The sequence below is a fragment of the Falco rusticolus genome, chromosome 3 (assembly GCF_015220075.1).
Source record: "Falco rusticolus isolate bFalRus1 chromosome 3, bFalRus1.pri, whole genome shotgun sequence".
In the NCBI taxonomy this organism is placed as follows: domain Eukaryota; kingdom Metazoa; phylum Chordata; class Aves; order Falconiformes; family Falconidae; genus Falco; species Falco rusticolus.
In genome coordinates, this window is record NC_051189.1 from 100,224,026 (window position 1) to 100,246,363 (window position 22,338).

The window sequence follows — 22,338 nt, forward strand, 5'->3', positions numbered from 1 at the left end:
ACTCTGTAACACGTTCAAACAGCAGAGGAAATGTCTAGGAAGCAAAAGAATATCACATAGTCTTACCAAGTTTAAAGCTGCTTCTAAGTTTGCAGTGGGTAAATGTGGCTATAAAGCAGTGGTTCCCACCCCCTAAAATGGGAAAGCCTGGAAAACAGTAACAACTACTAGACTGGATTCTTGTAAAAAATATTTAATAATGTGTGTATATCTGTTAGGAAATGAGGGCTGGGACTGGGAAAAAAAAAAAAAAACAAACTTCATTATGGAGTAATCAAAAAAGAACCTTTAAGCCAGGTGAAATGAAACTCAGGCAGCTAATTCCCTGAAGTAGCTTCCTATACGAAGAATATCCATGCTGTTGTACTGTGAGCAGGGCAGACTGTTGTTCCATGAGGAAAACTACATCTGATGCTCTGCAGCCTCTCCTAAGACCTCATTTTTAAGCAGGAGCGATCACGTTGAAATGGCTTCTAGAGAATGGGCTGCACTTACGGTAACCAAACCTGAATGAAAAAATAAGATATTTATTTTTTAGCCTGGAAAAATAAAGGCAGAAGGGGTGATGTGACTGCTCCCTTAAATATATTAGGAGGAGAGGCAGCTATGGTCAAGATTAATTTTTAAAGTTAGGGACAATACTGACATAACAAGTAGATCATAATTGTGGATCCATGTAGCCTTGAAAAGGCTACCATGTCAGCAAAACACTGCTAGCTGCAGAGGGGGGGGGTGTTGGAACAGGCTTCTACAAGGAGTAAAATTACCTGAAAGACCCATAGTAGCTTTATTTATTGATGAGGCACTTGCTGCCCTTGTGCCAACACTGATACAGCTGGCATGTCACACTGAAATATTTATTGTATTTTATTTAAAATTTGTCTAAAAGTTGATCATGGGGTGCAATATATAAATTAAATAAAATAAATTTCCTTGGAGACCTTCCCTTCCAACAGCAAGATATATAAAACCCATGTATCAAACTTTATTAATTTGATGTAATATATTTTCAGGATACTTGGCTAGGTAACTGAAAAAAGATGTTTTTGCTGCAGGTGGCACCTTTAAGAGTAAAATGTCTCCTTGTCAAAGAGGGGAGCCCTGGCCTGTTGGCAGAGTGACTTAAGAGGCACCGAGCAAGCGGTGGAGCAATTGTTCTCACCCATTTTTCCTGTCTAGACTGACCTTCCCTCACCCTCCCCTCCGGCCAGCACCGAGCAGCTGCCTTTTGATTTTTCCTACCTGTGCAAACACAAGGTTGGGTCCTCCAGGATTAAAGACGGGGCAAGGCTCATGCCTTTTACCCACCAGCCAGGAAGTCTTTGTGGGACAAAACTTGATGGCTTAAATTCTTCCTTTCTGTGGAATTTACTTAGAAATTAGTTAGAGGCTTTACCTGAGCTCAGCGCCTCAGTGCACTGAGCACTCTGTGAACACACATAACTTCATTCCTGAGAGTAGACAAGCTAAAAAAGGCCCAGATGGACAAGATGGGTATAATAAAGCATAAGGAGGAAATTATTTACTCAAGCCATGCCCTGGATTAACCAAAAATATCCAAAAAAGGCACCAAGGAAAAGAAATCCCATGCCTCAGCCTTACACTTTATGAAATGAATAATATTGTTTTGAATGTGCAATGGCCTCTGGACTCTGATTATGCAGAATTTCTTACCAGTCTATATATACAGAAACTGCAACAGTTTATTTCCCCTTCTATCTAAATGAATAACAATAATTTACAAATCTATTTTCACATTTGACTGGTAGAAGGCTCAAGAAGTTCAACAAATTAAGTAAGCCCATCAATATAAAAGAGTAGTTTTAAACCCTCTTTTAAATGAAGCTGTCCCAACATTCTTTTAGTTTACAAACTATATCACCAGGACCTTTATCAAACAAGGCAAATAAGTAATAAAAGGCTTCCTTTTCCTTTATACTATAGAGTGTAAAAGGTGAAAATACAGCATTCTTGGAGCTTGAAGATAAAATCAGGGAATAAAGAAAAGATACCAGAGGCTCCATGAAAGAGAATGCATTGGTATGAGTGTCCTTGCCTCTTAGTTTCTGCAATAACTAAGGTGTCTTACTGGCACAAAAATAGTATGTAAGTGGAGATTGCTTAGTACACATAGCATAAGAAAACTCACATTTAATCTAGTGTCACATTCAGAAAAATTCAAACCAAAAAAAATTCCTATGGAATTTAGGGGTATGACTGAAAGTGTTTGCTGGACTCCCGTGTGTCTCAGTTCTATTAGTCGTGGCCATGTAACACAGCAGTTGCTCTGTGGTGGGAATCTGGGTGGCTGCATTTTCTGCAGCCTTACTGTCACACAGATTCACCCCTTTTGGTGCAGTAGAAATAGCAAACTTTTGCCTTTGTGCAGTCCTTAAGAAGATATTTCCTGATCAAAAATAAAGTGGGTAGAGAGGAAGCCAACAGGACAAGGAATGCAAGTCTGTGTGCATTAACATGTAGCAATTCTCTGAAGAGGAAGGCAACAGCACAGTATATATATATATATATTTTTTTTCTCTCAGGGGTGAAAAAGACAGTTACAAAGCTCTGGGGATAGAAGAAGAAAGGGCAAGGCAATGAAGGGAACATCTCTTCAAAGCATGCCAGCAGAAATGTGCTATTTCAAAAGAGACATGTGGAAGGGAGGAGAGTAAGCAGCCGCAAGATGGGCAACAAATCAGCAAAGGACAGACTTTTGAAATTTACGGCTTTCCCTAGTGGCAGACAGTCGCCAGTCGTAGACTGGAAATGGCAGTAGCTCACATCAGGAAACCATCTCTCCATCTGCACAGTTAACACCAGTATGCACAGACGCAGGTATGGGGCAGGAGCTTAACGAGTGGGAGCAGCATCAGCTGGGGCTTGGAACAAAGACATGAGCATCTCCAGGGGTACTGAGACGACGTTTCTGCAATTGTGGCAGAAATAGTCCAGTTCGGCATGTTCCTCACAGATGGCTGTGCCAGACACCCAGGGAGAAAGGATATGCAAACACATGGTTGTGTGTCAGGGCAGGGCTGAGACACCACTGGTGAGGAACACCACATGCGAGAGGGCACGCTGCGGTGGTACTCTATCATTTCACTTTTCAAGGCAACCAAAGAGACCCTCCAAAACCTGGGCTACCATTTTTCTTCATTTCTTCTGCTCTGGTTAACCTCCAATTCTTTTCAGTACTGTCATGTGCTACTTTCTTTGAACCAGTTGGCCCTGGCAGAGGCAGAACTTGCTCACATTTTCCTTCACAGCATGTGGCCTTGTAATGTCCCATAGTGGCACTGGACTTTGGGACAGGTACTGGAAGCTCAACGTTAGGGACAATGTTGAGTGAAAGTGGTGTGAAGGAGAGCAAGGTAACCATGCTGTCTCGCAGTTGTAGTTCAGCAGTGGCTTGATAAAAAAGAAAAATAAAACCTAATTTTTATATCCTCAGCAAACCCAATTTTACTTTGAGTGGGAAGGAGGAGGCAGGGATGCTGTGGGACCTTGAAAGAGCTGTGCTGGCTGCCTTAACACATGGTGTTAGCTCTGCTATCATCTTTAGAAAGGTTTTCCATGCATGATATAATGAGATTCACATCACTCCTTCACTACTTGCGGTGTACTAAGAAGATGGCAGTATCAGAGAGGGCTGAGATAGAACTGTGTTTTCCTAACATTGCTGGAAAGAAGGGTGAACATGAAGGGTGGTGGAGAAATGGAAGAGAAATCTTGTAAATTCTCTCTCACAACTGTAAAAATTGTATGTAATTTGATCATTTCTGAAGATTTTTCTAATATCTAAAAAGGGGGATAATCTTCAGCCTGGCATAAAATGTTTGAGGGGATTAGCTATCCTTCCTGCTCAGACGGATAGTGATAATTCACACTTCACAAGTCTCCCAGTAGCTAGTCTCTAATAACTTCAGTGAGGTTAATAATTATCCTATAAAATTACCTGGCACTTGAACTGGCAACTGGTTTTACTGCCTGGAGGTGGCTGTTAAACAATCTGTGTCTATTGGCAAGCAGCAGCGCACGTATACCCTTGCAAACCCCGTCCCTCATGATGTGTATGTGGAATTGCATGGCATCACCACACTGATTATTTATTTTTTGTATCCTGCCTGTGTTCATCACCTCAGATAGCAGAGGATATATGGAGTGTGTCCTCCAAGGCAACATCCACTCCAGCTTGGCACTATAAACAGAAATAGGTCATTGGTACCTGTGACTTTGTCAAAGGCAGATGAGGTCAAACACTGTAAACCTGGGCTTTAAATCACAGCCATAAGGAAGATATTTATCACCACTGCTTTAAGCATCTCTGCACTACGCCCTGGTTCAAAACCTGCTTTTGACATGACCCAGCTGTGAGCATATGCTGTGTGTTCTTCCTTCTCGATCACTCTGCCTCAGGAGCGTCAGGGGAGAATGGGCATGAGATTTGCAAGAGGCAGACAGGATATTATCAAGGCAATTGTTTTATCGGAGAGGTTTGGATGTATTCTGAGAGAGGCATTAATTAGCAGTGATCGTGTGACTGATGCTGATTTGCTTTTATTAGCTAGTAAGACTTTGATTTTGAATAAATTGGCTGGTGCTGTTCAAGCAGGTGGTAAACCCCCCATACTTCCAGCAGCACAACCATCAGTGCAGGTAGCTCACACATTCCATCCATTTTCCATAGGCTGAAATCCAAGTGCGTTGATTTCTGATCTCCACTCTGGTACACAGGTTCCTGCTCACTGCAGGCTCTTTCCACATTCGGCTTATCTCTGTGACGTGAGATCTCTCAGCATCAGGGGTGCTTGGGGCTGACCTTTGCAAAACAAGAATCAAGCTGATAAGCCGTCTCAGTTTTGGTGATTGTGGCTTCCTCACCACATTCTGTTTCCAGATTTAGGGTCATCATTGCAACAGACTCAGAACAGAAAAGAAGAGAGAACAGCTCTAGTGAACCTCATCATTTCGGAGCACCCAGTGGGAAAAATCTGCCTGCAGGGAATATTAGCTGATAGCAGCACAGAATCATGTAGATAGTGACAAGTGGAAAGGATGAGATAGGTCTCAGAATATTTGCTGTATTTTATTGTCATTGCACACATTTATGAAGGGCCTATTTACTAATGTGGCACTCAAAACTGCAGGCAAATATACATTGACATCTGGTGATAATATGTGGTCACATCCCTGTGCTCATATAAATCCAGGTCCAGGACCAGGATTATAGACAAGGGACAAGCTATACACCCTGTAAGACGTTGGCTGACTGATGTTAAGAGATTCCTCTGAGAAGAGTTAGTTACCAACAGGACTCAAACACATTTTGATCTGGAGCTGCCTGTCAAAACACGGTGTTTGGAGGGATTTTGAATTCAAGCTTGGTGTTTGGATTTAGCCCTAATTTTTAATGCCAGGCCATAAAAGGGACCTGGTTCTCTTGCCCATTGCCAGGATAAAAGCAACCAAGTGCTAAATGCAACTTGCAGAAGAGACTGCGAAAGGAACAGAGGCTGAATTACACAGTCCTTTGCCCCAGGTGGATTCTCTGCCTGCTGTTAAAATGCAATGGAGTTGGGTGACACAGGTCTTTGTGGCACCAATACTTTTAGCATTAATTAGAGCTAAAATGTCAGTAGCAATTAAACAATATTAGTCTACGAAATGAGGGTAAAAGGATTTGAGTGCTCAAGGCTCCTAAAATTGCACAGGTCCAACTAAACATTTGTGTAATAAAAATAATACATAATTCCTCACATATACAAAGAGAGGCTTCTAGTATGAGGCTGGCCAAGCCTGATTCAGCAAATTATTGTGTACTTGCCTCTGTGTGTAGAGGCAGATTTTGCAAATTTACATCTGAAATTAATTTCCTTGCTTTTATTCATTTAACTTAGAGATTTTTTTGTGTCAGCTGAAGGCACCTTTTAGCGCTTCTCCTGGCTACAACATTCCTGGTGGAAACTTTTTTTTTCCTTGCACAAAAGGTTTCTCTTCTGCAAAAGCTTTCCTTGTGCAAAAGCACTTGAGGGAGAGTTTCAGTGGTAAATTTGCAGCATGAATGTGTTGTCATCTGCCTACAAGGCATCTCCTTCTGTAGTCTACAGGATGATGGAGACAGGCAGGTTGGCCGCTATTCCTAGCTTGCTTGGTAGTCTCTTGTGTGATCGCTTAAAGTCTCTGTTTATCAGTTTACTTCTAAGAGGTGAAGAAGGACATCTCCTTTTGTCTGGGGCTGTGCAAGCACCCAGAAAGTTCACGATAAGACCTCCAGCTTGCAAAGTGTCTTGGCTGGGTTTTGCTGTATTGTCAACAGAAACCACAGAAGTTAATAGCTTTGAGCCTCCCGAGAGCTCAAATGTTATTATGGCCTCACAGAAGTCAGGACAGTGCAAACCAAGCCCCAACTCAGAACAGTGCAATTTGGCTTTGCGCCGTCGCAGCACTGGTCAAGGCAAAACTTGTAAGCACTGATATTTCTTCCCCAGGGAACAAACCAACTGGGATTTGGCCCCGGGGCTGAAAACACACCCAATGCATTCAGCAATATTTAAAAAATGTATTGCTTGTCGCCCCTCACTACTTAATTAAAAGGAATGTCAGGCATTTCTGAAAAGACAGTGGGTGAGTTGTCAGATGTAACAAAGAGAGAAAATAATTTTAGAAAGAAAGAAAGTCTATGTAAATTATAATACCCATCCTTTTCTACGCTAAACCACAGCTATGATCATTTTAAGTGATTTTTGTATGGCAGTTTAAAATGAAATGTGATTCTCTTGTTCATTTTCTGGCAATATGCCCTGAAATATTCCATTAAGTGTTTTCAATTACATGCCAGTCCCAATAGGATCTCAGTAAGAGGTTTTAAAAAGGTATCTAATCTAGTACATTATCTAATGCAGTTTGAATGTTATCAGTGTTGCAATAAATAAAGATAAATTAAGTAATATTAAAAAAAAATTGTAGCTTTGAATCAATAGTCTGGGTAGCAGCTGAGAAGATGCACATATGTACTATTCTCCTTAAAGAAAGGTTTCAGGACTTGGCACCAGAGGAAGATTTTTATTTAATATCTCACTTCCACTGCCTTGTACCAAAGTCTATTTCAGGAATAAAAACAAAACTGAAACCTAAACGGCATTATTATTTCTGAAAGCTTAGATGAGTGTATTTTTGAAACATATGGAGGTACATTATGGGTATTATGACACAAATTACTGCTCAGGGGCTGAGTGGAAGAGGCTGCGGAGAGGTGCAGCCAGTGGCAGAGCTGAGAGCTTGGCTTTGCCGCACAGCATGGGAGTAGACAGGGATGCACACGTGAGCCTGCCCGGGCACATGCGAACGTGCTTGCCACTTGTATTGCTGCCAGTGGAGCTCATCCTGTTGCTCGTGATATCATGATATTCAGGTATCGTTCTAGATAATTCATTGGACGTGTTTATCCTGGTCCTTTAAACATTTGATCACCTACTTAATTTTACTGAGACGAAGTCTCATATTTCAGCAAAGGAAACCTCTTTATCAATGTAAACCATTCACTTGATCAGGATTTTGAACCTGTTTGTATTTCGTACTCCAAACTACTCACGATAGCCACGCTGCTTAGCTTGACTGCACGTTCGATTCTACTGATGGCTGGACCGGAGGTGTGGGAGAGCTTGTGTGCTAGCACGGGGCATCACTTCTGTGCTCTGGTTTGTTGGCTTGAACATTAGACATCAGCAGAAAATTCCCCTTAGAACTTTTAAATTTTTTTTTTTTTTTTTTATCCCTGTAATAATCTGGCATAGGAATGGTGGGAACAAGGAAGCCAACTCATTTTCAAACGGGACTTAATTACTTGTGAATAGAATTGCGTGATATGGTGATACCAGGTATGTTGATGCTACATTTCCTTCCTGGACTCATGATGTATGTCCAACAGGATCCCAGGATCAAGCTGCTCTCCTCTGCCTTTCTCATGGCCTGGCCGTGATCCTTCGAGGTCCGTACTCACAGCCCTCTGTCCCGGGAGCCCCTTAGCCTTCACAGTGAAAAGTTGTGAAAAAACATCGTTGTTTTGATATTTGATGACAGGCTGGCTGTTGGGAAATGAAGGTAAAGAAAGGAAGCTCCATCACTGTCCAATTTGCTTTGTTGCAAGCTTCTTAGCTTTGTGTCATATTTTAACAAAGATTTATAACATGCTGACTGGCTAAGGCCCCAGGGTTGCTGGAAGTAAAGGGTGCAGGGAGGGAACAAAAGCTGCTAATAGAAATGTAACATTACATTATGGTAATTAGCATGAAATGTGAAGATTTTTATAAATTGCTTATCTGTTTTAATTATTCTTGAGACATCTGTAATATTAATGCACGGATAAAGAACAGTTAATTGGAAAATAAATGAGAGATCTAAATGTATTCTCCCCCCTCCCCCCCGCCCCGTGTATATCAAAGGAAGCCATGATATTAAATCTTGAACTTCCAAATTCTTTTTGTTATAGTGTAGAAAAGTATAAATCACATTTATTTTATATATATACACACATACAGATATATATACTTACATACATATGTATATAACCAAGCCTTGTCAAATCCCACTTCTGGTGGGTTGACTAGTGACAGAATCCTAATACCATGAAACCAGTGCAATTTTATTTCATTTTTTAAAACAATACCTTTGCCACCACCAGCAGACTCTATCTGTAACTAAGTTTTCACTAAATGACATTTCCCTTCGTTTCCTCTACCTCTGCCTGTTTCAGAAATGTGACTCTCCCGTATAGAAAACAGCATGTTTCAAGCACGCACCAAATGACTATAGGATGACAGTCATTTTACATTAAGGCTTCTCGGGAGCCACTACAAAGCAAAACTATATGTATGTCCCCACAGCCTGCATATATTAATGTGTTATGTACGTAAATGCGTGCTTTCCCATTGAAGAATAAATGCAAAAAAACAATTAACCGTATGGGTAGCCAGAGAGATAAAATTGAAAAGATAGGAGGAGAATAAAACCTGAGAAATGTAGCAGATACAGAGGTAAACATCTTTAAATCAAAAGTAGGACTTAGAGTTTCTGCTCTGCTGCAGTTTCATGTTTATTAAAAGGATTTATCCTGGAATCAAGACTGAGGCCACTAGCTGTTCAGTTCTCCTCCATTTATCTTATTGATTTCCAAGTTATGAGGATTACAAAATCCAGTCATGCAAACCCCCCTCCAAAGCATTCTGCAGACTCCATGAAAAATACATTCTGCAAACAGCAGAGTTCACTTTTCCCTCTCTCCTACTTCCGAGCCTCCCCTCTAATTTTTCTTGCACTATAATGAGCCCACAGGTAATGCTAATCAAGCAATGTCTCTCTTACAGACACACTATCATTTCTTCTGTGTGTGGGGTTTGTTTTGGGTTTTTTGGTTTTTTGGTTGGTTTTTTTTTTTTTTTTTTTTTTTTTTTTTCAAGACAGGGAGGGTAATATAGAGAAAATCCTTAAGAAAGCAGAGAGATTAACATGCAGATTAATGTATATGCTAACATATGTGGAACCTATTAACTGCAGGATGCAATCACTCAAGTGCAACTTCTGCTATCAAACTGACATATTCCTGAGCTTTGTTTTTGAAATAGTCTTTATTAGTCAATAGACCCTTGGGGGGTCGTTTTAAAGAAGCAGCCCAGTCACCACAAAGCTAACTGGTCTTAAATGAAGGGAGCACAGACCATGGTTACACCAGCAAGGTGGCACCGGTTAACGTTGAAATGTGTGTTTCTCCTGTACTCCCCCATGTATGTCCAGCTGTGATGGGAGGAATTGCTTCGAGGGAGACCAGGGCAGGTTGCCCTCCGTGAGCCTGGCTGATCTGAGGCCAACACACGACACAGATGTTTCCCTGCTGCCATCAGCGGACGGCTCCGCACGGTTACAGCCAGAGGGACCGTAAGATCCGTAAGACCATTTTCAGACCTTGCGAGGACAAGACATATGAGAGTACCGGTCAGGACCAGAGTGAGCTGGGTGAGGTAGCAATGGGGTCACATCTGGCCTTTGCAGAGATGAAGGACCTTGTGCTTGGCCCTGCGGGGCTGCACAGGGACACGTGGGGACGACTGAGCTCAGGAGAGACTCACTCCTTACTGCAAACCTGTAAGCTGCTGGCTGAGCAAACGTGCTCTCTGGTGCTTCAGCTTACAACTCAATGGCATGGTTGGAGCAGGGCTTTGGGATTCTGTTGGTCAAGTGCCAAATTCTGCTTATTGTTGTTATTGTTTTCTCTTTTGCTTGATACAGTCCCTTATGTTGTAAGCTAATACTGGGCGTGGTTTGAATAACGGGTGCTGGCCATGCCTTCAATTTCATAATAATGAAAGATTTATTATAGGCAATGAAGTAGAATAATAAAGCCATATTTACAGATGCTAAGTAGTGGGCATTCCTATCTCTAGCGCACCTATTAAACCCTAATGGGCGTTTTATGTGTGTCATTTGTGTAGCTAATTTTTTCATGTAACAAATGGTAAATACCTTAAAGGGATGATTCCCCCAACTGAAATCTGGTAAAAAGAGTCACAAAGCCCAGTTCCTTACCAGGATCTTCACTGACCTTCATTTCCCAGTCTTGTATGAAATGGGCTACTTTACATTCTTGGTAAGAATAACAAAGCTCCACATCTGATACAGAGGACCAGGAAATTATACAAAGGAATGAATGTGTTTCCTTCCAGTTTTCTGCTACCTGTCTATTTGGGAACATCCTTGGGGTGGGATGCACCCTGACTGGAGCCCTGTGACAGAAATTAAGTCTGGCTGATGGCAAGGGGCTAGTTCAGACACTCAGGACATGCCTGGGAAGCTGTTGGATAGGACCTCTGTCTGTAGGTGAAAATACACGTTAAGATCTTCTGTTCAAACTGCTCCCCTGAGCTGGGTTTTGTGTGGAAAGAACCCAGATTAATAAAAGAGGCCCACAAAAATCCCCTCTGTGTGTTGTTTTAACCCGTGGATGGAGGCAATCTGGCTTCCCCAACCTGCCTGGCACTAGGGCTTGGGAAGCAGGCAGTGATGACCAGGGCAGCGGGGCAGGAGAAGAGAAGCCCTCATCTGTGGAATTTGTGTGTGCTGAACGCATCCATAGGCACCATTTTTCGGACACAGGAATGTGGTTGAACAGGCAGTGCAAACCAGGAGATGCTGTACGTACAGACCTAATGCATTAGGGGAGGCACATTTTGAATATTGTTATTAATTATATCTAAAGCATCTGAGCAAGAAAGCAAAATTAAGATTGCAATTTAATGGAATAGTGAGAGATGCATTACCTAGCTAGATATTTGAATAAAAAATGCAAATAAGAGGGAGATTTGAGCAGTGGCTTATGAAACTGCATTCTTCCTTTTTTCCATGTGGCTACTTTTGGTTTGCCTGCCTGCCTTTTTGCAGGGTTAGCCTAATTATTTTTATTCCCATGGGTAAGATATTGTAAATGCACAGAGGATGTAGCACAGACCATGTGTGTATGTTTGCTTGTGCGTAGAAATAGACATGAATTCACTCATGTATATGTACGTATGACCTCTATATGTTTGTGTTTATGTGCGTACACAGACACATGCACTCAGTATACCTGATAGCTTAAGCCACTAGAGATTTGTTTTAAGCACACACATTTCCAGGACGATTCCTACAGCTATCAGCCACAGAGGTAAGCCTTCCTCTCCCTGCTCTGTTCTGATAAAGCTGCCCTGCCATCACTGACCTGAAATCTCAGCAAGCTGAGGGGTAGATCTTGTTTCTGATATGCATTTTGATGAGCCTTCAGTACAAATCCAATCTGGGTTGCAAGCTAGCTGATGCATGGCTGGCCTTCTGTTCCTTATTTAACACAACCATATTTTTCTCATTCCATATACCAAATTCTGTTCAAGGGTCCCTGTTCAGCCTAAATTTGAAAACAAAATGCACTGCAGCTGATATGAGGCATCTGTACACAAGAGCAAGTAAAAAAGAAGAGCTGCACACATTTTCGGCCATAATTTAGTACACAGATGGTAAAGATAGGAGGTGTTGGTTGCAAGAAATGAGTTGTTCAGGAAGATTTGCTCAGCTGAATTTTGATTTTGTTTCCAGCAGACCTCCTCACATGGTATTGTTTATGCAAATATACCCTCTTTTCAAAAAGCGTCTGGCTTCAGAAAACCCCTGGCAGTAGAGCACAAAAGCTAAGTTGTACAGCAGCTAGCAGACCTGAAAAGACAGGCTGAATGGAGCAATGGATGCAATATGCAGGCAGCCAGACAAACAGAAGAACCATTCTTTTCTGGGTACCAGTGGTGTGTGGAGAAGGCAGCCTACCCCAGAGGGAGGAAGAAAAGGCCCTGAGACAGGGGTAACTGCCCTGCTCCTATAGAAAAAAAATGAAAGGCGAAAGGGACCAGCGCCAAGCATTATAGACGCAACTACAGTTAAGACGTAAAAGTGCTTAAAACCACTTTCAGGACCTCTTGCGGTGTTGTTAACTTTGCTAAGGGAAAATCAATTGGAAAGTAAATCTAAGTTGCTTGTAGGTAGGAAGGATGAAAATGAGGAAAGTGAAACAATTCTTACCGTATCTTTCTAAGCTCTAGGAAAGAACGAAGAGGTTTTCTTTCTTCTGTTAGCTTTAGCATATAAGGACACTAGCAACTATTTTTCCAGCAGCAAACATTTAGCTGAGATGCAGTCTCTGTACACAAATACAATTACGTGCAGTCACACATGGACAGAGAGACCAAGCGAGCACCAGTACAAGGATGTTACATTGCACAGTATGTGCATAGTAGGAAATAGTAATGTTTCTTAATGCAATTTAATTTTATAAATATATAAATAAATATATGTACTTTTCACACAGCAGGTGTTTTATTTCTGCTTGTAATCTAAAAGCTTGGTAGAATCCAACCATTATGCAGAGAAAACCCATATGAATATACAGCAGTCTTTTAATAAATTCAGCATTACCACAGTATTTGACAAAACCACTGGTGTCAGTGTCCAATATCTTTGTATGTCTTCTTAAATATTTGAGATAATACTTCACACACACACATATATACACAAACACACTTTTTTTAAAGAAAAAGCTATTGGTGTTAGTTTTCTAAGAGATTCACATTTTGAATATATTTTCCCAAGTGCTGCATTTAAGTACAGCAGGTGTGTTTAAGCACACAAAACACATACAGCCTCAGAAAGTTCCAATATCATGTTGTGTGCATAACTGCAAATTCAACTGCAGATGCATTTAATCTATTTTGCTTGGTGTTTTCAAAGGGTTTCACATGTTGTGAAGAAACCATCAGCTCAGTGAAGTGAAATTTTTGTCAGGTCACTCCTATGTTGAATATATGAATAATGTATTCTTAATTTCAGTATTTCTGGATGCTCATCTTTTAAATGAAAGAACAAGTCTAGAATGGCTGTTTTAAAGGGCAGTCAGAGATAGCGTGAACAGCACAGAGAAAGCATCTTGATTTGCAGTTGTGCAAAATCTGGTCATTAATTCAACCTTGTTTCCAGAAAATCTGAAAACTGAGTACAAGAGAGGATGGCATCATCTGCATTTCAGTGGCCTGCCTTCAATATAAAAGCTATCTTCTTATCTCTCTTTTTTGTCCCCCTACAAGAACAGTAGCAGAGACAAGGCTTTTTTTGGAGGGTTTGGTGTTAGAGTGAGGGGTTATTTGCCATCTGCCATCAGCTGGTAGTTTGCATATCAATAAAAAAAATTAATAAACTAATTTCAGGCATATATGATACAGTTAATGCGGAAGGCCCATTGTTAGGGGAGGAATAGTATATTCTTATCAGTGGCTTTAAACAGCTATTCATCATTTCTAAAGGGCAATTATTTGGAATCTATTAAACTAGAATTCATAATACCCCTGCATACTGAATTTTAAATAGAAATCTGTATTTAGATGAAGGAATACATTAGTATAAGTCATTAGAGCACTGAAAATCCATGACTTGTTCATTTTTCACTCACTTTTTTTTTTGCAGAGAATATGAAGTACTGATGATCTGTGCATTGGAAGAAAACTTCCCAAAGTCTGCCCTTTTGGGGGAAAGTTTGGATAACAGCATATTCAACCCTTGATTCACTTTGTTTCAGAAGTTGCGAATTTCTGCTGAAAAAATAAACTGTCCAGGAAAAATGTTTCAGTAAGCAAACAGAAGATATTTAGCTAAGTAGATAGACGGATATATGGGTGCATCTCTATCTAGCTGCTGGGCAGCCTAGAGATAAAGGACTTGGCTCCAAAATGTTTGCTTAAAACAGTGAGAAAACCCATCAAGGGACAGGGGGACAGGTATTTCTTGTCACATGTTTTCTAGTGGGTATTTCATTTTAAGGTGCTGATTTTCAAAGTTGTTTTTACAAGGCTGGATAACAGCATAATAAAATAATTGATTCAAAAAATGTAGTAGAAAATGATAACAGGACTGGAAAATAGAAACCCTTTATTAACGCAGTAAATGCTAATGAATGTTCTACCAGGATGCTCACAAGCAAGTAAAGCAAGAAAAAAGATCCAAGACCCAGTAGTGATAAATAGATAAGCTAAAACTCGCCATCACATACTGCACATATTTTAACAGTAAATCTGGTTGAAGAGGTAAAAAAGCACAGCCTATGGATACCTTACATCTGCTCGGGAACTGTGTGAACACCACTTACTCCAGCAAACACACTGTTAAACCATCACTGCTCACAGGCAGCTGTTCAACACGCATGTGCACACACATATGTCCGTGCATGCGCACACATGTATGTCTGCGCACATGCACCCACCTTTGTGCCAAGCAACGTCCCAGCAGGAGGCTTAGCCTACTGAATTTGATATATGGTAAAAAATTAACAGTATGAGAATATGAGCTCCATATCTGCTGCTCTTTAGGATGCCGCTACTCGTTAATATACAGCCATGATAAAATGACCGTATGGAAGTAAAGGTCATGCCTCAGCCTGATGCCTCCATATCTTTGCAAGGATGCTGCTGCCAGTCTGTTTCTGCACAAGCAGAAGAAATCGGGTACCAACAGGGAGGTATTCCATAAGCCTTCTGGCCTCCTTGGGGCAGCACCGTGGATGGGTGGAGAGGGTGGAGGCTGCATATTCCATGCCACGGGTGGGCACCAGCCTCAGCAGACCACCCGCAGGGAGAGCGGGATGTCCCCACAGGACCAAGCGCCTGCCAGCCCCTGGGAGCGTTTGAATGTAGAGGGTGGAATGGGCTGGAACAGGAACATTTTTGCTGTTCCCTGAGAAAACCAAGCAGTTAATTTATGACAAGCCTTTTTATTGCCTTGTTAATCTAGCTCTTCATCATAGCTTTAGAGAGGGAGACTTATTTGTCACTCTGCTGCTGTGGTTTTGGGTTGGGCAAAGGATGCTCTGAAGATGCTCTGAAGCAAGAATGCATTTTTTGTTGTCACAAAGAACTTTCCTGAACTGATTTTCCATGCTGTGATCTATGTTCCTCCTCGCTGTAGGAAGCCAGAAGGCCTCTGGTGTATTTCTAGGTGCAGAACTGTGTTAGCAGTCTTGCAAGAGCATTCATAAACTAGACTTCAGATGAACTAGATTTCCCTCGGTCAGGCTTCTTGCAGCTGGGCTTGTGCCATGTTCAGCCACTTGTTACACTCTGCAGATGCTATTACTGATGATACACCATTGCATGATGCATTAAACTAAATTGAGACTTGTGTATGCAAGGAACTTGCATGGACTTGGAATAAATGGGTCTCCAAAGTATTTTATGAACCATGTGATCTAGCAGCTGCGGTTTGCCAGAATTTGAGCTTTTTCAGTTTGATCATGATAATGGGCAGATGTACATTAATAATCACAGGAAACTCACAATAATCTGGCTGCACTTAAACAGTGGTGAAATAAATTCAGGTTTAAATTTATTGTATAAGATATGCCCCATACTTCAGAGAAAACACGCACAGCGGGTCTGTGATGCCTTTTGCCTAGTGCTATTCCACATCAGGATCGGCACAGTCCAAGTGATGTGTGATAACAGGGAAAGGCAAGAAGATTGTTTGGATATATGTGTCTAACTTAAACCTGATGCAAAATCCCTACTCTAGTGTTCAGCGTGGCTTCTTTAGGGTTCTCCTAACTTGCTGAAAAGAAGTCAATTTTAAATAATGCCAAGCTAAACCAAAACGTATTTTTTGGTTTGGCAGCAGTTGCTGCAGTTTTAAAAATGGAGCTTTAGTTAAACAGACAGAAAGGGAAGGAAGATTTAGAGGGGAGTCTTTGCTCTAAATGACTTACCTGAAAGCCCAGCAATAAGATATTGGATAAGACAATTAAATTGTTGTGGGTGAAAAACTACCAAAAGGGATGCATGCTCCTGCCCTGCTCCAGCAAAGCAGCTGAGTACATGTTCAGCCCGAGAGCACAAGAACGGACTTTATGCTAAATGGAACTATTCATGTGGCTTAAAGTTAGGCATGTGCATAAGAAGCCCTTGCAGAATTGGGTCCAGAGTGCTCATCCCTTTAGAAAATCAATCCTGGCATGAGTGGCTTGAGATCAGGTCAATATCATTAGTAGCTCTCAATCGCAATTAGGAAACTTAACTAGAGAACAGTTCAGATTGTAAAACAATTTACGTTCAAATTTCAAATGTATGTTTGAAATACATCCAGAGAGCCATGTTCTCCATTAATTGTCATCTTGTTAAGTTTAATACATTAATGACTTCTTCTCTGTCTTGTGCAGTGTTCAGCACATCAGAGAGAATATCACCGTGGAACAATCTACCCTGTCAGCAGTACCAGTTGCAGAATGAATTGCTGCTGAATCTAAATTTAGGTATCAGGAGAGGATACGCTGAGCAAGTGAAAAAAAAGAAGCAAAACGCCACACCACGGCTTTATGGATATGCAGATGCAAGCAATCACAGCTTAACAGACACAGGTAGGCGGGGGAATAGACAGAGGTCCTGCACTTGATCACGGTTTGCCCAAAGATCAAGGATCTAAATATACCTGATCTAACACAACGCATCCTCAAATTGTCAAGCGAACTTGAACACCAGGACAAATTCAAGAAATGTTTCTGCAGCAAAAAGAGGCTTCAGAAGGTAAATGGCATGTCCACTTGTACTTAAGTGCTACAGAGTGAAAGGAACGGCATTCCGGTGGTGGGAGATAATAAAAAAGGAATATGCCTTCTCCCTTCCCATGCATTTTTATTCCAGCTCCAGTTAAATTTATGTATGTATATATGCATTTTTTTCCCCAGAGTAATAAGTCATCCTAGTTACAGCATAGTTGAGAGGTAGTGGTTTCCTCTGCACTGTGCCCAGCCTCACACGCGACTCCCTGCCCGGTCACCTGCAGCCGGCGAGGGGCAGAGCCATGCCCTGCCAGCAGCGTTGCACTGGGACCGGGCAGGAGAGGGGCTCGTCCCTCCCCTGCCTGCTCCTGGGGCCTTATTCCTCGAGGGTTCATCAAAAGGCCAGGGGGACTTGGAGGGGGTGGTGGGGGTGGGGGCAGAGATGTAAAACCCAACTTAAATTCAAGGAGACGGTGTGTTTTGCTAAGCAGCCCCTCTCCCCTCCCCTCCTCCTCCAAGGGCCAGCAGTGAGGAAGCAGCATCGGGGAGGCTGCAATCCCACCGCACTGGTTCTCAAATCCTGCCCAAGGGAAGAAGCTGTGGCATAATTAATACATGGGAGAGTTGAAGATATTATGGAATTGTTAAACTGGAGTGTAAACTGCAGTGAAAACATTTTTAGTGCCAAGGTCTTTATCACTGTATAGTCATCATCAGATGTTTTCGATAAAGTGTAGAAAAAGGACTATAAATCTTCTTGCTATTTACAGTGAAGAGTATAATCCAGCATAGAGTTCTCCCCTGCTCATGGAATTGTAACCGTCACTGCTGTGTATGCTGATGCTGGAGTGCGTAGTCGCCTTTACTTTTGCCACAGTGAAGACATTTGGCAGAAGAGCAAAGGTTATTCAGATAGTTTTCTTCTAAACTTTTGGTGTTTCTATGGAAGTCCTTTGAGGGGATTGCAGGAAACATTGCTCTGTGCATTTTCTTTTTGTTGGAAATTGTAATGTATTCATCGGGGGCGGGTGGAGGTGGGGGTGGGGGGAAAGATAACCAACTGAAAGAATAACGCTTTTTCTAACAAGAATGACCCTTATGCCCAGATAGATGTGTTTGTCTGTGGATATTGGATATTTATACCAACATATTGGAAGGAACATACATGTCATGTTTTAGTTACCACTGCTGGCTTAGGTGGTGAAACTGTGCTCATGTTGCTTTTGTGGAAGGTGATGCACAGGTAGTCACCTGTAATTGAAACCAGTGGGAACCTGCAACTGTCTTCACAGAGAGATGGATACGGCTGACAACAAGTGGTACAAAGCACCCTCTTTCCTTGCTGGCTTTGGAGCCTTCATTTTAGATGCTTTAAGTGAAAGTGGACAGCTCTGCTGTGTTCAGCTGACAAACGTTTTCATGTTTGCATTATGCTAAACCTTGCATGCAAATCATCTTACTAACCTAATCATCTTACTAAATTGATTATCCACATAGTAGGTCTGATGTGTTTGGCATGCGATGTACTTAATGAGAGCAAATGTGTTTCTATAGCCCAAGCCTTGGTAGGTCGGATGCGTGGTAGGTAAGCCAGAAAAATGTAGACCTCTTGGGATCTGTTTTTTTCTCAGAAAATCTCAGATGGAAATCTGGGAGCCCTACCTGAAATTGATGGAGGGCAACTGGTAATTTCGAGTGATTGTGAGGTCACTGCTTTCAAATTCAGTTTTTTAGCACCACCGCAAAGGAGCTACTTCCCTTGACACAGGCCAGGTCAGATAGTTCATGCAGTCACTGAAGTAGGACTAAAGCAAAGCTATCCTTCAAGAAACTGAAACAAAGGTTGTGCTGAGGTCAAGGTTTTTCTACATACATGCAGCAAGATACATAATGCAAATATTTAGCAGAATGGATCACGCCGGTGTCAATAGCTAAACACCATCTTGGCTTGTTTCATTAATACAGACAGTGCTTAATTTTTCAGAGATTTTGCAGTTTTATTTGCTTTATCAAAAGAAGATGGACACAGATTTCAAGTAGTAATTACAGTCAGTAAAAAAAAAAAAAAGGAAAGAGAGAAAGGGCAGTCCCTTATATGATAAGAAAACAGAGGTACCTGCAAGGAGTTATGACCTGTTACTGAGTGGGAGAAACTTCAACTTTTTATGAAGATCTGTTGGAAAAAACAATGAAGAATAGCAGACAAAATCCCCCATTATTAACTAATGTAATCATATGAATTTCAGCCTGCAGCATGCACACTACAGATAGTCATGGTTTATTGTTACAGTGAATTAATAGCATTGTCACAATGGATAACATTATCTATTCGGGCTATCCAAGTGACAGGAGGACCATTAGGGTTTCATAATAAGAGAGCAACTTTAAAATAAAATGAAATGAAATGAAATAAAGTAATAAATAAAATAAAATAAAATAAAAATCACAAAACCCACACCCAAACCAGAAAGAACAAACCCACCACCATCAAGTTAAATTCTTTTTGGAGTGGAGAGTGGTGTATCCTTGGTCTGCTGCAGCCGATGACAGAGCACTCCGAGCGCACTGCCTGTTTGTGGCACATACATGCTTTGCATGCACATCATAGTCGATTTTAATCTTGCTGATTGAATTTAGGGTGGATACTAAAAAGCCAACACATCACCTTCTAAGCACTTGATATTTTCAGCAGAAGAAGCTCTAGCTAGTGCAATATCTCCTCCTCCTCCAATAAAATAAAAATTCATGGCACCACTCCATAGGCTTTAGCTTCTCATCAGTGCCTACAAAACTTAGCACCATTCAAATCATCTTTCCATATAATCCCCAAAACAGATCTTCCAAATCTGTGTCTACGATAATGCACACCTTCTTTCAAAGATACAGAAATTCTTTCAAATATATATAAAAAATATCGTTCCTCAAAGAATAGCCTGGATGCCTTTCCATAACTTACAAATTAGTGAGACAAAGTTAGCTAATTTAAGTGAGTTTAAGGAGTGTTTAGTCAACTGAGGGACTTGGAATCCGCACAAAACACGTCACTTTCATAGATTATTTACATATCTGGGAGAAAAGCACGACTTTTCACTTTTTTTTTTTTTTGTTGTGGGGGTGGGTGGGGAATAAAAATGAGCATTTCCTAGTGAATTCTTTATTGAAATTAAACTAATTGCTACTTCAAGAAGAGGGAGAGGACTTTAAATAACATCCTTAGTCTATAAGAGGTACTACTATATACTATACCACTTGAATAGTTATTATATTAATAATTTAAAATGTTTTCAAGCAATAATAAACATATGCAGCACTACAGAAATGAATTCAGCATTACATCACTGTACACACTGAATGCATCCTAAGGGGATTATATTCTTTGCTGATGTGTCTTTCACATACATATCATTTAAATGCTGAAAATACTTGAAATACAGCAACATACTGAACTGGGCATGAGAAATTCTAGACTTGTACAGCTCTAGGTGGCACATCAACAGGATTTGAAGTTGGAATTCAGATGAAAGCCCCACATATTTCTAAAAAAAGACATGCCTTGGAATACTACTGTGACATCATCATGGGTTTGCCATAGAGGTTGTGGAATCTCCATCCTCGGAGAATTTCAGAGCTCAGCTGAGCAAAGCCCTGAGCAACCTGGTCTGCCTTTGATGATAGCCCTGCCTGGAGCAGAGGGCTGGACCAGACCATCTCCAGAGTTCCCTTCCAGCTTCATTTATTCTGTTATTCACTGAGTGGTTAACTCAATACAATATTAAGAAACAGTCATAAATTCAGCAAATTCAGTATATAAACCTACAATAGAAAATAATAGAAATAATCAGAATCTGTAGTTTTTGAAATGCAATGCCCCCCTTCTAAATATTTTGTAATTTTAGACCTAATTTGATGGACTGAAGTGGATAGTATCACTTTATACATTTCTAAAAATGAGTGCACTGTTCTCCTTGACAGAAAATATTTCATATAAAACCTTTGAAACCATATCCTCCAGTCTTCTGCTTTTTATACACCAGACCTCAAAAGGGTTACTTTTTGTACAGTCTTGAACCTTATGTCTCTAATTCACACCATCTTTTATTAACACTGAATTTGATCTGATATTACACAGGGTACTTCACAACATAAGTTCTTTTTTACTTTTACAAGTAAATAAAATGTGTCCCTTCTCCTGTGAAACACATGAATTATGCATTTCCCATTGTTTTGGTTCTTTGTGGAAAACTTTATGAAAAAAAATAGTTCCTATGAATATCTTGATTCATTGCATTAAAAAACACTATTGGTTTAGGTAATAGAACCTGCAGCACTGAAATAAGAATATTCCCCATAGAAATCATTTGCTTTTATTGGGCTGAAGAAAAACCAAAACCATCAGGCCCCTTTACTGCCAAGAGTCCTTGCAATCTGCAAAGGCACTTCTTTATTAATAATTTTTTAACTCTGACAAGAATTGCAACTTCTCTTTGGTGTTCTTTAGTAAATTGTACATTATTTTGCTTTTGAGAACATTCAGAATATTTTCATAGATGTCTAAAGTCTGTTATATCCATATGAAATTATATGACTATTAAAGATGGTCAAAGAATGTAAATACATTGAGTAAACAAATTCCATGCAATCCCTATTGATGGGGGAACATACAATGGATTTTTTAAATCTGAATTTAACTTTTGTGCCCTGTGCACAGCATGTGGGACCCCCTAGACACAGCCACAAATGACCTCATATGCAAAATTGATGAAAACAAGCTGTATATCCTCTTCCACTGATTTACCTGTTCATGTATTTTAAGATTTTTTACTGAAGGCTTATCAGGCTGTCCATAAGCCCTGTTAGATACCGAGCAACACTCAAGTGTACTTCTCCAAGATGTGGTATAATCTTCTTAATAGTCTCCTCTATTGTTGTTGTTGTTGTTGTTATTAATATTAATAATAATATTAATATTAATATTAATGTTGTTCAGAAAAGCCTGTATTGTATCTTGGTAGCAAACTATTTGTTCTGCAGTCTGCTTTTTAATTGAAATATTCACATAGAGCAAATAATAACCATCCCAATGAGGCCAAGTAAACCTGACACAAACAAAAGGATGCAAACAGCTGAAGTCTTTCTTTTTCTCTTTCAGTGAGTCTGTAACTGCCAACTGGCACATAGTGCTTCTGTTTCACTGCTTGGCTGAGAAGGCAACTGAACTTCTGCATGTTCTT